This window comes from Spermophilus citellus (assembly GCF_964194105.1).
Source record: "Spermophilus citellus genome assembly, chromosome: X".
NCBI classification, from domain to species: domain Eukaryota; kingdom Metazoa; phylum Chordata; class Mammalia; order Rodentia; family Sciuridae; genus Spermophilus; species Spermophilus citellus.
Genome location: NC_138190.1, coordinates 92,216,227 through 92,228,348, shown reverse-complemented (window position 1 = coordinate 92,228,348; position 12,122 = coordinate 92,216,227). Strand labels below are relative to the sequence as shown.

Here is a 12,122-nt window from a genome sequence, read left to right as displayed (position 1 = left end):
CATGGAAATAACCTACAATCAAGTGACAAGGGAAGAGAAAACTTAGGCCTGGTTTACAGATGAATTCTGTACAACATGCAGCCTCTACCTTAAAGTAGATGGCTATAGCATTTCAGCTCCTCTCTGAGACATTCCTGAATAACAGTGGGGAAGGAAAATCTTCCCAGAGAGAGGAGCTTCAGGCAGTAAATTTGGCTGTATACTTTGACTGAAAGGAGAAATGGTCATATATGTGATTATATACCAATTCATAGCTGTAGCAAATGGTTTGTCTGAATGGTCAGAACATGGGGGAAACATGACTGGTGACAAAGCAATTTGGGGAGAAGTATGTGGATAGACCTTATTGAATGGGCAAAAAAAAATGTGAGAATATTGGTGTCTCATATGAATGCACATTAAAGGTTGACCTCAGTAGAGAAAGATTTTAATGATCAAATGGACAGTCTGACATGTTCTGTGGACAGCAGTCAGCCTCTGTCCTAGCCATTCCTGTCACTACTCAAGGAGCTTATGAACAAAGTGGTCATCAGGGATGGAGGTAATGTATGTGTTCAGCAACACTGAATTCCATTCAGCAAAGTTGATCTTATTATAGCCACTGCTGAGTGCCCAACCTAGTGCCCAGTATAGAGTCCCATATATAGTATTATTTCCCCAGAGTGATTAGCCAGCAATCTGGTGGCAGGTATAACTAAAGCACAAGAAGTAAAATCAAAATTCAATAAATAGGATGGCATCAAACTAAAAAGCTTCTTCACAGCAAAAAATACAATCAAGAATGTGAAGAGAGAGCCTAGAGAATGGGAGAAAATCTTTGCCACGTACACCTCAGGGTGTTCATTTCCAGGATATACAAAGAACTCAAAAAGCTTAACACACACATACAAAAAAAAAAAAATAACCCAATCAATAAATGGGCAAAGGAACTAAACAGACACTTCTCAAATGAAGAAATATGAACAGTCAACAAATATATGAAAAATGTTCAACATCTCTAGTAATTAGAGAAATGCAAATTAAAATCACGCTGAGATTTCATCTCAATCCAGTCAGAATGGCAATTATCAAGAATACAAGTAACAATATGTTGGCGAGAATGTGGGGGAAAAGGTACACTCATACGTTGCTGGTAGGACTGAAAATTATTGCAACCATCCCAGAAAGTAATACGGAGATTCTTCAAAACAATAGGAATGGAACCACCATTTGACCCAGTTATCCCACTCCTCAGTATATATCCGAAGGGTTTTAAATTAGCATGCTATAGTGACACAGCCGCATCAACATTTATAGCTGTACAATTCATAATAGCTAAGCTATGGAACATACCTAGATGCCTATCAATGGATGAATGGATAAAGAAATTGTGGTATATATACACAATGGTATATGACTCAGCCATAAAGAAGAATGACTTTAAAACATTTGCTGGTAAATGGATGGATCTGGAGACTATCATGCTAAGTGAAATAGGCCAATCTCCAAAAAACAAAGGGTGAATAAAGGAAGAGGAAATGGAAAATTGTTCAGAAAATTATACAAAGGGTAATAAAGGGAAGGGAGGGGATAGAAATGGGAAAGACAGTGGAAAGAATTTGACATATCTTTCCTATGTACATATAAAAATACACTACAGTGATTCCCACCATCATGTACACACACAAGATTTGAATTAGAATAAGATATATTCCAAATTAGAATAAGATATATTCCAAGCATGTATAATTTTATCAAAATGGTCTCTACTATCATGTATAACTAAAAATAACCAATAAAAAGTCAATGGAAAACTACAATAAGCTAGAGGGGATTGATTACAAATGGCCCAGACCTTTCAGGAATGAAGGTTTAGTTCACCCCACCAAGTAAAGAAGTAGTACACATGAAATACTTGCTGAAGGCAAAGGGAATACAGAATAGGTAGTGGAAGAAGGTAATTAAAATGCCAACTACAACATGACCAGTTTATAGAAATGAGAACTATAATTGTCATCAGTGTTTCTTAATTATTTTATTATTAATACTTTTGTGTGTGTGCACACATATCAAACAAATATCTGTTGTATTTCCTTTCATATTCCCTTATTATGCAGCATAAGATACCCTGACATTGTATCAATATTTAATTTTTGTTAAATTTCCATTAGAGTACTTAAGTTACAGCATATCAGAAAAAGAGTAATTAGTGGGCTGGGACTGTAGCTCAGTGGTAGAGTGCTTGCCTAGCCTGTGCAAGGCCCTGGGTTCAATTCCCACCACCACAAAAACATAAAAATAAAGAAAAAGAGTAATCATCACTCAAGTACTTTACCTCCTCTTCTGAGAAAGGGATTAGTATGTTTTTGTTTGTAGGCAGGATAGTTATACTATGTTAGGTGAAACTATGACCTTGTTATTGCCTTTACTTGGAAATCTATTATGATTTTAAAAGATGTGTATGAGTCAAGTTGACAAGAAGTAGGCTTATGCTGTTTCATGTATATGTCAACTTGACTATATGAAGGAATTCCTAGATTGCTGATCCAACATTCTTGGATATATCTGTGATAGTATTTCTGATGAGTTAGTAGACTGAGTCAATAGCATCTAAGTCAGTAGACTGAGTATGGACCATTCACCTTCACCAATGTGGGCAGGCATAATATCCAATCTGTTAAGTGCCCAGACAGGATAAAAGATGGAGGAAAAACAAACTCCCCATCACTCTTCTTGAGCTGTGGTATCTATCTTCTTCTAGTCTTGGATATTAAGAATTTCTGATTCTTGGGCCTTCTTACTCTGAGACTTATACCTTATACCCTGAGGCCTCTTGGGACTTTAGTCTTTCTGGCTTGAACTGGAATTTAGACATTAGCTCCCCTTTTCCTCAGATCGTTTGTACTGAACTGAATTATATCACCAGTCTTCCTGATTCTCCAGCTCACAGACACATATTGTGGAACTTCTTGGACTCCATAATCTTGTGAGGCATGATATATTCCCATAGTATATCTCCTCTTATATATGTATCTATCTGTCTATATATCCTACTAGCTCTGTTTCTCTGGAGAGTCCTGAATAACAGAGTTTTCTCAATTATTTTGACCACACACTGATTTGTTTCTGGTATAATGAGGTTAAGGAGGCACTTACTAACATTCCTTAGAACTACTGTCATGAAAAAAAGCACAAAAGAAAATATAACAATACAAAGAATTATTAATGATCTTTAGCTAAAATTTTTCAAGATGGCACTTGCATGCAAGAATCCCACTCCAGTGATAAAATATGCAGTCTAAGGTTTTGACAGGAATAGTGGCATCTGTGAATACTATAGTATAATTGTGATTTGTCGGGAAAAGCCCTCAATTAGGACCAAACTATGAGCTGTTAACAAAAGGATTATTAAATCTTCTCTATAGGCAAAGGTCAAGAGTTCCAAGGTGTCAACAAGCAATCAGTTTGAGCAGGATAACAAGAAAATCCTCTTTAAACAATTTACAACTTATGCTTTTTTAAAAAATGTTTTTTAGTTGTTGATAGACCTTTATTTTATTTATGTGTATGTGGTGCTGAGAATCGAACCCAGTGCCTCACACATGTTAGTTAAGAGCTCCACCACTGAGCCACAACACCAGCCCTCAATATATGCTTTTTGGATCAGAAATTTCCACCACAAATATTCAAAATGGATTCCTTACATACCTGTCACTTTGGAAGAGTTCCTGTATGTCCTTCTCCATTCTAGGTCCTCAGGAACATTTTAGTGTCATGGAAATTCAGAGATGAGAAAGAGATTTTAAGATTTCTACCCAGCATAAGATTCTCTTACACCATGTCCCTGAAAGACTATCATCTAAACCCTTCTTGTACATAGGACAGGCAGCTGTCTATTCTATGAAGCAATCCATTCCACTTTGGAGGCATTCTAGCCGTTAGCAGTATTTTTTATTTTCCAAATTAAATGTAGATTAATTCAACTCTCACAATTAGTGTCCATACTGTATTCTACAGCCAAAAAGAATGAATTAAGCATTTTAACCAAAATTTCAGTTAGGAGAAAGAAATTCAAGAGATCAATTATACAACATTAATAACATCGGAACACAACGCTCCGCCCCCACTGCTGCCGCCACCAAACTGTGCGCCAGCCCTCCACTGCCTACAGCTCCGCCACTATAGAGGACACAAACAAGTACAGCAACATAGAAGAATTCGCAGAGGGATCCAAGATCAACGCGAGCAAGAATCAGCAGGATGACGGTAAAATGTTTATTGGAGGCTTGAGCTGGGATAAGAGCAAGAAAGATCTGACTGAATATTTGTCTCAATTTGGGGAAGTTGTAGACTATAGGATTAAAACAGAACCAGTCACTGGAAGATCAAGAGGATTTGGATTTGTGCTTTTTAAAGATGCTGCTAGTGTTGATAAGGTTTTGGAACTGAAAGAACACAAACTGGATGGTAAAAAAGGGCCAAAGCTTTGAAACGGAAAGCACCCCCTAAAAAGGTTTTTGTGGGTGGATTGAACCCAGATACTTCTGAAGAACAAATTAAAGAATATTTTGGAGCCTTTGAAGAGATTGAAAATATTGAACTTCCCATGGATACAAAAACAAAGGAAAGAAGAGGATTTTGTTTTATCACATATACAGATGAAGAGCCAGTAAAGAAATTGTTAGAAAGCAGATAACATCAAATTGGTTCTGGGAAGTGTGAAATCAAAGTTGCACAGCCCAAAGAAGTGTATAGGCAGCTACAGCAACAACAAAAAGGAGGAAGAGGTGCTGCAGCTGGTGGGTGAGGTGTACCAAGGGTCGTGGCTGAGGTCAGGGCCAAAATGGAACCAAGGATTTAATAACTATTATGATCAAGGATATGGAAATTATAATAGTGCCTATGGTGGTGATCAGCACTATAGTGGCTATGGTGGATATGATTATACTGGGTATAACTATGGGAACTACGGGTATGGATAGGAATATGCAGACTACAGTGGTCAACAGAGCATTATGGCAAGGCTTCTCAAGGGGGTGGCAATCACCAAAATAATTACCAGCCATACTAGAGGAGGACACTGGAGAAAACAGGAGATGCTAAAGAAACCCATCTTGCAGGACGACATTGAAGACTGGTCTTCTGTTGATCTAAGATGATTATTTTGTAAAAGACTTTCTAGTGTACAAGACACAACTACTGTGTCCAACTGTATATAGCCGCCAATTAGTTTTCTTTGTTTTTACTTTGTCCTTTGCTATCTGGGTTATGACTCAATGTGGATTTGTGTTTATACAATTTTATTTGTATGATTTCATTTTAAACCTCAAATAAATGCTTCCTTATGTGAAAAAAAATAACATCGGAACATATTTTGAAAATTGCAAAGATTAGATTTTAAGTATTCTCATCACAGAAAAATGGGAAATAATGCATGTGCTAGCTCAACTGACTCTACAATGTATACATACTTTTTTCAAAATCATGTATGAGGTAGATGACAGTAGATTAGACAAAGGAAAATGAAGGGAAGGGAGGGAGATAGGAATAGGAAAGACAGTGGAATGAATTTGACATAATTTTCCTATGTACATATATGAATATAACCACTGGGAATCTCACCATTGCATACATCCACAAGAATGGGATCCTAATTAGAATAAAATATATTCCATGCTTGTATAATTATATCAAAAATAGAATACACTGTCATGTATAACTATAAAGAACCAAAACATCATGTTGTAAATGATAGATATATTCAATTCTCATTTCTCAATTTTTAAAAAGTACTTTATTTGGAAATAACTATTATCTCCAATGGCTTTTTTGTTTGTTTTGTTTTTGTTCTTTTCTTTTGATACTGAAGATTGAATCCATGGGTGTTTAACCACTGAGTCATATCCCCAGCCTTGTTTTGTATTTTATTTACAGTTAGGGTCTTTTATTTAGAGTTAGGGCCTCACTAAGTTGCTGAGGTTGGCTTTAAACTTGCGATCCTCCTGCCTCAGCCTCCCAGGCCACTGGGATTACAGGTGTGTGTCACTGTGTGTCCAGCTCCCATTGTTTGTTTGTTTGTTTGTAGTTGTAGATGAACACAATACCTTTGTTTCATTTATTTATTTGTTTTTATGTGGTGCTATTGAACCCCGTGTGTGCCTCACGTGTGCTAGGTAAGTGCTCTACCACTGAGCTACAGCCCCAGGCCCCATTGGTTCTCCCTAACTTGAGGAGGCAATTTAAACTCTCCATTATCACATTCTGACCCTAATCATTTTCCAGCGTACATCAAAGCCTTTGGATGGTAACAACATGCACTTACTTAAAAAAAAAATTCTGACAACCAAAAAGTTAATAAGGGGAACTTCCTATTTTAGAAATATTCCAACTAATCAATGAAGGAATGATAGAATTAGAAACATTTTTGGGGCTGGAGATATAGCTCAGTTGGTACAGTGCTTGCCTCCTCACAAGGCCCTGGGTTCAATCTTCAGCACTGCAAAAAAAAAAAAAAAAAAAAAAAAAAAAAAAAAAAAAAAAAGTAGAAACGTTTCTGTAACTCCTATTGAGAAAATATAGGTAATGTTGGTAACCTTGAAAAGAAAAGAGTACTGACTAGAAATATGGAATCTATTTCGTGGAATACATAAACACTACCTGTTTAATCTTCAAAAATGTTAAACATAAATCTGACCAAGCCTCAAGATCCACCTATTTTTTTCGTAGGAAATACAATGGTAAAAGAAAAAATGATACCCCAAGAATTCAATCCATAGATTCAGACTCTGGAAAAATCTATAGGACAATGATAAATGAAAAAAAGAAGTTCAAACTTATTGATTTAAATGGAATTAAAATATTACAATGTATAGATTTACTTATATCCTGATTTAAATAAACTATGAAATAACAATTGTGAGGCAAATGGTGAAATTCAAATGCTAACTGGATATTTAATTAATGATATCAAAGAAATTATTAATTATTGTTAATTTTGGGATATGAAAATGATATTGTACTTATCTTTTTAAATTCTTGACTTTGGAAGATACATAGCAAGATATTTACCAATGAAATAATATGATATCTGGAATCCTGAGATCTCCTTCAAAATAATTCAGTCAGGAGGATAATAGATAAAGCAAGATTGCCCATAAATTGATAAATGTTACAGCTGGGTGATGGGCATATCAGAGATCATTATACTAATATTCCTGCATTTTGTGTCTGTTTTAAATTCTCCATAATAAGCAACTTAGGAAAAAATATCCCTCCGTTGTCTACGACTCAATCCCCATCTCATAAGTCTTTTTTCCTCCAGCAGAATGATTTTCAATTATTTAAGCCATTTCTCCTATAACATGAATTCCAGACACTTCACCATCCTGCTTATCCTCCTTTGGGAAAATCAAAGTTCCCCTCGAACATAATCTCCCAATTGTGGCTTGAGTGCTACAGAGACATTATTATCTCCCTTAATCAAAATACTACAATTTTATTAAAAACCTAGATAACATTAGATGGTTTGTCATTCATTCATATATCTAACTCATATTGAGCTCAGTCAACTAAAGCCATCAAGTTTTATTCACACAAGATGTAGCATATTCAGGCCTTCCATTTGTACAATTGATTTTAATCATAACTGCTAAATCCATCTTCAGTTTCAGCCTATCTTTCCAGTTCATGGAAATAATAATGGTTGTATGAGTACCAATAAAGATAGAAGCTATTTATTATTTTCTCTATGATCATTTGATCTTCATAAATTAGAAAAAAAGTAATTTTCCCCAGGTCACACAACTAGCAAGCAGCATAGTTGATTGAAGCCTTCAATCTTTCCAACTCCCAAACTCCCATTTTTATCCTCTCTCTTCTGGGGTGCCTTGTACAATATTAGCTATTCTCTTTAATGCCATCTGCATACTCTTTAAGGAATGCTTTCTTCCAGATTTTTGATAAAAGTTGTTTATATCGAAATGACGAAGAACAGAGCATGGGGTATTGATAGAGGATGTCAACTGGCACTGGTGTATTTCATATAGGATTAGTGGATCAAATATTAAACTTATTTACCTTTACCTTCACTCAGCTCACATATCCCTATCTATTCTAAATAAATAACATGATCAAGACTGCCAAATGTTTGCTTAAAACAAAAGACAGCTTCTTATCTACAAAATTAGTAATGTGATAAAAAATGAGGTTATTTTAGCATGACTTATTACTAGAAGAAACCATCTGGTTCCTGGTGATTATCATTTTCTTTTCTTAGTGCACATAAAATGTTTATTTAACAATCTAGTCTAAAATCTTGCCAGGAAAACATGCCAAGATTAGAGGTCTGTATTGTCAGGAATCCATTTTTCCTCCATTTTAAATCACTACATATGCCTATCTCCTGACCTAAAAAGTCTTAAAGGTTACAGATATGATTCACAAATCACATTTTCAGATTATTTCAATATCCTAAATTGTAATGCTTTTGGATCTGGAATCTTGCCCCATACTGAGAGTTTTCAGACTGGTAATTTAAAACTATATGTGATTATTATTCATAATGTATACTGATTGCAAATGCAGTTCATAATAATTACTGTAAATGCAGTTTATGATAAAGGTACAGAGTACTATGGGGCTTTAGAAATGGCAGAATGGAGACAGTGTGGACTGGAGTATAAAGGAAGGACTTCATGGGGATGAGATTGACAAAAGTGTTGAGAAATATACAGAAGATATAAAATGAGAATAGTTTAGTTTCTTTTTTTTCTGTTGCCATCTGTCCCAATCATTATAGTTCTTGCTTTTAGTGTTGATTTTTAGGTATTTTATTGTCCTTAGCTTCTTAGCACATTCCTTATAGTAACTTTTGGCTTTACCCTTCATTATTCTATCTTTACTCCTGAGTAAACAGTGCTCAGGGCCTCTTCCAGAGCTAGAGTTCAGATGGAGGAGTTGACCAAGCCAGAATACAGATATGGACCATAACTCCTGGGATAAAATCAGGTCAGGAAGTAAGGGCCAGGCCAAAGTGGAAAACTCAAAGGAGCAGGAGCAGGGCAAGAAATAATCCAAAATACAACCTATGGCAAGCATGATCTAGCAAGCAAGTTTGGCAAAGCCAATATAACAGTAAATACAAAAATAAGAAAGCATATTATACAAGCAGAAGAAATCTGAAATATTTTGCTTGATCTGAACATTCCTTATAATATTCTTTGGGGTTTAAATATTGCTTCTAAAATTTAGTGTCTTACAGTATTTACTTTAACCAAGAGGGAATGGCTATTTAGAAAATTTGCAATGAAGAACAAATATTATGGATATGTTTGAACAATGTACTCTATTGTTCAAAATAGTGAAATTACACTTGTAGCTCAGTCAATCTGCATACATTTCCTGTAGCCTACAATATTCGAGAAATGCAATGTACCTTTGATAGGAAACAAAATGATGGATGTGATAAGGATGTTTAAGATACAATCCTGAGGAGCAAGGATGTTATAATCACATCAGAGAGATGAGATTTGAATAATGATTTTTATAAGGCTATATATAGGAATAAAATGAGTGATATGAATAATATGTTGCAAGTATTCAAAGAAGGGAGACAATTCTGAGTTAGAAATAATTAGATGAGGCTCACAATCCAGGACTCAAAGATTCGGATAGGAAGAAAAAGATTAGAAAGAGCATTTCTCTAAGTTCCTTACAGGCAATGCGAACACAAATGTCTCCTTCTAAAATGTGCTTGACTAACCAGATTGAATTCTACACAATCACTCCTGCATTTTGTACTCCAAAAATTGCTGCTTCCTTTATGCCCCACAGCCAATCTTGGGAGATGGGGAATGAGTAACTTCAAAGATACAGAAAGCCTTTGGGAACATCTTGTAAACGAAGGAAAAAACATGGTCACCCGGAGGCTCCACAATGGTAATCACTACTAAATACAAATTTTCCATCTGTCCTTTGGGTATCTCTTTCGACCTACAAGAAGGCAAACTTCCAAAGCTAAGGTTACAATAAAGCCCTTTTGTAGTGGACCACAAAAAAACAAAAGGGCTATTCAACAGCTTAACATTTGCTTTTGTTTGCAGCTCACAGAACAGCTGCTTTCTGGCTTGTTAATAAATTTCAGTGGGTGTCGTCTGCCTTTTGCAGTCCATCAGAGTTTCTGGGAAAACATGGGAGTAAATCATGTAGTCAAGAGCCTGGAGTTATGTACATGTCTATGTTCATTTCCTACATTACATTTAATGGGGACAACAGATGCCACAAAGAGCCAAACAATTAGTTGACTTCATTTCTGTCATTTCTTCATTCTCTGTCAATGGAATGCAAGTGAAATTTTACCTTAGCAAAGGCACAGACAACTTTCAGGTTTAGTTCTTGTCATACTGAAGAATAAATAAGCAACAGTTTAGGCACAAGAAGTGACATATGATTTACAAATAGTTTACTGACATTTTTGCCTTTCTTTTTCGGAGGGGCTGGGGGTGGGGTTGGGGGTGGGGATTTACATCCCCAGCCCCCCTTTTTTTAAGAGAGAGAGAGAGAGAGAATTTTTTTAATATTTATTTTTTAGTTTTCAGTGGACACAACATCTTTGTTTGTATGTGGTGCAGAGGATCGAACTCGGGCCGCACGCATCCAGGCGAGCGCGCTACCGCTTGAGCCACATCCCCAGCCCCCCACCCCAGCCCTTTTTATTTGTTATTTTGAGACAAGATCTTGCTAAGTTGCCCAGGCTGGTCTCCAACTTGCCATCCTTCTATCTCAGCCTTCCAAGTGGCTAGGATTATAAGCCTACACCACTGCCATTGGCTTGTTTATTGACTTTTAAATCAATAATGTGGACCAGGCTGGACATGGTGGTGCACAAGGTAATTCCAGCCACTCAGGAAGCTGAGGCTGATGAATCATAAGTTCAAGACCAACCAGGTCAACTTAAACCCTTTTTATACTCGAGTTCGGGATCCCCAAAAGACCACCAGAGACCAAGATAGATGTAAGCAGCAAAAAGGTGTTTATTGTGAGCTAGCTGGGTCCTCCGCACACACAGCAACTGGTGACACTGAGAGGCCGCAAGCCCAGGGTTTGTAGCAGTTTTTTACACTCTTTGGGGAAGGCAGGGATTGCACATACATCATAGCATCTCTTAGCAAATCCTCACACAACACGGGAAAATCATAAAACAACTCTAAAACATGATTAGCATATCAAGTGGCGGGAAAGAATCTGGAAATGATTATTGGTTAGTTCAAGGGGTTGACGCACTTTAAAAGGATTGGTTTAAACTGTGAGGGGGGGGGTATGTGCCAGGCTGCAGGGCTTCTGGTTTACATATTGGTCACCACCTCTAGGTGGGGGCCATCTGGAATTTCAGATATTTCAATATATTGGCCTATCTTAGGCAATCGCCATCTGTGTTGTGCAGAGCTTTCTGTGCTTTAGGACTGCAGTAGGTCAAGGGTTAAGTTTCAGAGTAAAATGAGATTGCTTAGGTCTTTCACCCTCAGCAACTTAGCAAGATGTTGTCTCAAAATAATAAAAAGAATTGGGGATATAGCTCAGTGGTAGAGTACCCCAGGTTTCAATCCCCAGTATCAAAAAGAAAAGCAAACAAAAAAGCTCAACAACAATGTGGTAGTCGACTATCTTACCAAAAATAATAGTAGAACACATTTTTAAAACCAAAATCAAGTTGAAACAAGTCACAAAACTTGAAATCCTATGAAAATCCCTTAAAGATCAATGTTAACCATACAGATTTTGTCTAAAACAATCAGGATTTCTTTGAGTTTCAATAACAAGATTTTGAAATATGTGAATTCCCAGTTTTTATACAGAATATTTTTACCATAATTCCTAAACCAATATCAAAAAGTAAATGCTTTTTGTGTCAGATAATTTACCTGGTCGAACAGATATCCTAGAGAGGGGACCTCAACTGCATACAAGTTGGAAAAGAATTTCAGCATATGCTGAAATTACTTACAAAAATTGACACACATTTACGAATGAACATGGGCCATCTTGAGAGTGACAAGCTTTTAGAGAAAAGTGAGGAATACGGATTCAAAGGAGAATGAAGGACAACTCATTGGTATGGGTCGCTAATATTTATAGAGGGGTGGACT

At 36.4% G+C, this 12,122-nt stretch overlaps 1 pseudogene across 1 annotated transcript; it reads left to right on the top strand.

Annotated features, from left to right (window-relative positions):
- Window positions 1–4,103: 4,103 nt before the first annotated feature.
- LOC308638764 (heterogeneous nuclear ribonucleoprotein D-like) lies at window positions 4,104–5,326 on the top strand (annotated as a pseudogene). The gene has a single exon. The product of its transcript is annotated as a heterogeneous nuclear ribonucleoprotein D-like (transcript).
- The last annotated feature ends 6,796 nt before the right edge of the window (window positions 5,327–12,122 follow it).